Here is a 4,205-nt window from a genome sequence, read left to right as displayed (position 1 = left end):
CTCTAAAAATAAATAAGTCATACACGCATCATAATACAAGCCAGGGGCCTCGAGGGCTCGAATACAAGTGCTCAATCATAGACGATCTAGTGGAAGCAATAATATCTAAGTACAGACATAAGTTAAACAAGTTGCCATAAGATGGCTAGCACAAACTAGGATACAGATCGAAAGAGGCGCAGGCCTCCTACCTGGGATCGTCCTAAACTACTCCTGGTCGTTGGCGGCCTGAACGTAGTAGTTGGCATCCTCGGTGTAGTAGGGGTCGTCGTTGATGGTGGTGTCTGGCTCGTGGGCTCCAACATTTGATTGCAATTCCGAGAGGAAGAGGGAAAGGGGGAAAAGAGGGAGCAAAGAAACCATGAATCCTAAGCGCGGCCGGCGCCCGATCCCCATGGCCTCGCCTCCCCCACTACTCTGCTGTGAGCTGAGGCCGCCCTAGCCTCCTCCTCTCCTACCTCGCGCCGCCCCCTCTCCCCGCAACCGCCCGACCGCGCCCCATCCACATCGCTCGTGTCCCCGTCGTCCGCCGTGAAGCTCTGGTCGATCCTACTGCTCTGGCCCTCCCCGAACCCCCTCACGCTTGCTTGCGGAGCCCCCGGTGAGCACCACCCCATTCCCCATCATTTTCCCCTTGTTGCGTCGCGCCTAGCTACCCCTACCACCATGGCCGAAGCTCGCCTCCGCCATTCGCATCGCCACCATAGCCACAGCACGCGAAGGTCATGACCGAGATCCGCATCGAGCTCCTTGGCGCCCTAGGAGGCCAACGAGTCCCTTCGTGCCACTTGTTGAGCCCCGCAACATCGCCTCCGTCTAGCTCCCGTAGGCACCGCCCGCCTGTCGCCGTCACACTGGTCAGCTCCGGCCACCCCAACTTTCGGTGCTCGCTCCTTTGGATGCGCCACATCGTGACGGTCCCGTAGGAACAAACCACGACCAAAATGGTCACCCGCAGCTCGTTTCCAGTGAGATCCAGGGCTGTGCTGCCGTGTTTTTGGTCGTCGGAGGCGCGCCGGCGTTCGAACCTGACAATGCGCTCGACCTGTCAATAGTTTAGTTAGGGTCTAATCACCGTTTAGTTAAAACTCTGGTCACTGACATGTAGGCCCCACCGTAGTAATTAAGTAATTTGCTAATTTAATTAATTAGTTAACTAATGTGTCAATGACAGATAGGTCCCACTAGCTAACTAACTAAATTAGTTAAATTAAGCCCCTGTTAAAATGCTTTGTCAATGACATGGGAGCTCCTGGTCAATTTGACTAGTCAACTGGTCCATAGTTGACTGCTGACTAGGCAGTCATCTGGGCCCACTAACAGCCACACAAGCACACTGGGTACACTTTTGTGTACCCATAGCATTTATATTTAATATAATTCCATATTAAATAAATTCCAAAAATTCAAAAAAATAATATAAAATAAAGGGACAAATGCATTTTTGCCCCTAGTTGGAACCTACACACGAGGATTGCCCTTACTTTTCGACTCTGCTCAATTTTGCCCTTAGATTTGCCTCTTAAGTCGCCCATATGCCTGACCATTTGACCAATACTTCGAAAATTCATAACAAATTCATATGAACTCAGAAAAATGCAAATAAGAAATCAAAGTGTTTAGATAAACATTCCCTTTATGTGCATATCATTTGCATTCATGGCAAAAGCACAGTTAGTTTAAATGGTGCTTTTGTCTTGAATGCAAATGACATGCACATAAAGTTAATGTTTATCTGAACATTTTGATACCTTATTTGCATTTTTCTGAGTTCATATAAATTTCTTATGATTTTTCAAAGTATTGGTCAAACGGTCAAAGGGCATTCGGGCGACCTCGGGGGAAAATCTAAGGGCAAAACTGAGCAGAGTCGAAAAGTAAGGGCAAACCCTGTGGGTAGGTTCCAATTAGGGGCAAAATTGCAATTGTCCCTAAAATAAACCATACCTCGGATATAAATACTTTGTACATGATAGTTACTCAGAAAAATGAGAGGAATCCGAATACACACTCTGTTCGTCTGCCACACGTCCCTAGCATAGCGAACATGCAACCACCCCCCTCTGGTTCGTTTGTCCGAAAAAGCCAAACACCGGTAATACATTCCCGGATGTTTCCCCCCTTTGCCGGTGTCACCTACTGCAGTGTTAGGTCACCCCTAGCACCGCGTATTGCCATGTTATGCTTTGTGATGTTTCGATTGCTCTATTATTTATTGTGTTCCCCCTCCGTTACTTCTTTCCGGTAGACCTCGAGATCGCTACCGATACACATGTGATCGACTACATCGACAATGACCCTCCTTCTTGCCAGAGCAACCAGGCAAGCCCCCCCCCCCCTTGATCAACCAGATATCGCATATTCTTCTCTCTAGTACTTGCATTGGAGTAGTTGTAACGCCCCGAGACCGTTGCGCCAGGTGTCTTCTAGTTATTCGCTGTTGTTGCCTTGTCATTCGCTTGCGTGTTGCATCTTGCCATGTCATCATGTGCATTGCATCATGTCATCTTGTACCTTTTTTAACTCAATTAAATTAAATGCATACATCTTTGATCTATCTAAATTGAGGGAACTCACATGGTGATTTCTCTATATAACATATCCTCCCAATATATTAGGGAGCTAAAATAAATATTCTAACACACTTGCAAAATAATTTCCATGTATTCTCTACTTCATGTTCGGCCCTCAAAATTTGCCCATAATTTCTTTCATCGCTTTCTCAATCTCCACAAAATTACGAACATTTTGGACCTTCCTTTTACCAAGTCCTAGTTCAAACCATTTGGATTAAATTCAAATGAGTTTGAATTTAAATCTTTCAATTTTGCCCACTCCTATTTTTCTTGGACCGTGCAGATTTTGTGAGTCCGAGGAAATAATCCCATGCCCAAACTCTTTAACCTTTTCTTCATCCCTTTTCTTTCTTTGCATTTTTCTATTTTGGAAAGAGGAAAGTATCGTTTTCCCCCTCAAATCCTGTCTGATGGACCGATTTCCCCCCAAAGTCTAAAACCGGATCAATCAGCCCCTAAACTCTCCAAACCGGATCAATTCTCCCCCATGGTGGTTTTGCACCAGATTTAGGTAGTTTTGACTAGTCTCCTTGCTGACTGGACAATGCTGACTTGGTAGATGCAACTTTCCCCAATTTTTAATTGCAATCCGCTCCCTCGCCGCGTAGCACTCTGTCATCGTCCCCCTCGCCGCGAAGCACTCTGTCGCCGTCCCCTTTGTCGCCCCCTCGCCGCCCCCTCGCCGCCCCATCGCCGTCCCCTCGCCGTCCGCTCGCCGCAGTCCATGGCGTCTGCTAGCTCGTCAAGCAGTCATCGGTCACCGCGGTCCATGGCCTTATCAGGGCAGTCGCCGGTGCCATATCGGGAGCCACCGATGGCGTACTTGCCTGAGAAGGTGTGCCACTGCAAAGTCAAGGCTCCGAGGTGGATTTCGTGGAGCATTGCCAACCCCGGTCGTCGATACTACAACTGCAGCCAATCTCTGGTAACTAGATCTGTGCCCGTCGTTTCTGTTTGTTGTTTCATTGAGCAGCAAAGTTATAGTCTTTGCGTGATTATTTTGACAAAATTGCACAATTTTTTGAATAGGGATATGACTGTGGGTACTTCAAGTGGCATGATGATCCCCTGGATAAGTTTGTCAGTACGCTACTAGGTGACCTGTGAGATGTTGTGAATCGGCTGAAGACAAAGGTTAGGAAGCTCAAGACCGAGAAATCACAGCTGGAGCATGCTCTCATGGATGCCAAGTGCAGCATTGGTGATGCTAATGTTTATGTGCTGGATTTGAAAGTGCAGCATGCTCAACAAATGGATGTTCTTGCCAAGGAATTTCAGGGAAGCAAAAAGATGTACAAATTTTCCATCTTTTTCTGCATTGTGTCTATTGTTATCATGGCTTTGAAGATGTGATGTAGTATCTTAGTGAACCACCTATCTAAGCTCGAGTGAACAAATGTATTTGAGTTTAAAATTTCAAAAGTCTGAACTTGTGTCTGAAGTTAACTGAACTTTTGGTTGTCTGAATTTTTCTGAAGCATTGTCTGAAGTTAACTGAACCCACCGCTTTGACAGCCACCCATTTAAGGCCAGCGCTCGCCCAGACAGCACTAGCCCACCCACTCTCATCCACTCGCCGTTCCCCATTCTCATCCACTCCCTTCGCCTCTCGCCCACCCACTCCCATCG

This window comes from Triticum dicoccoides, chromosome 1A, assembly GCF_002162155.2.
Source record: "Triticum dicoccoides isolate Atlit2015 ecotype Zavitan chromosome 1A, WEW_v2.0, whole genome shotgun sequence".
Lineage (NCBI taxonomy): Eukaryota > Viridiplantae > Streptophyta > Magnoliopsida > Poales > Poaceae > Triticum > Triticum dicoccoides.
This window is presented reverse-complemented; position numbering follows the sequence as displayed.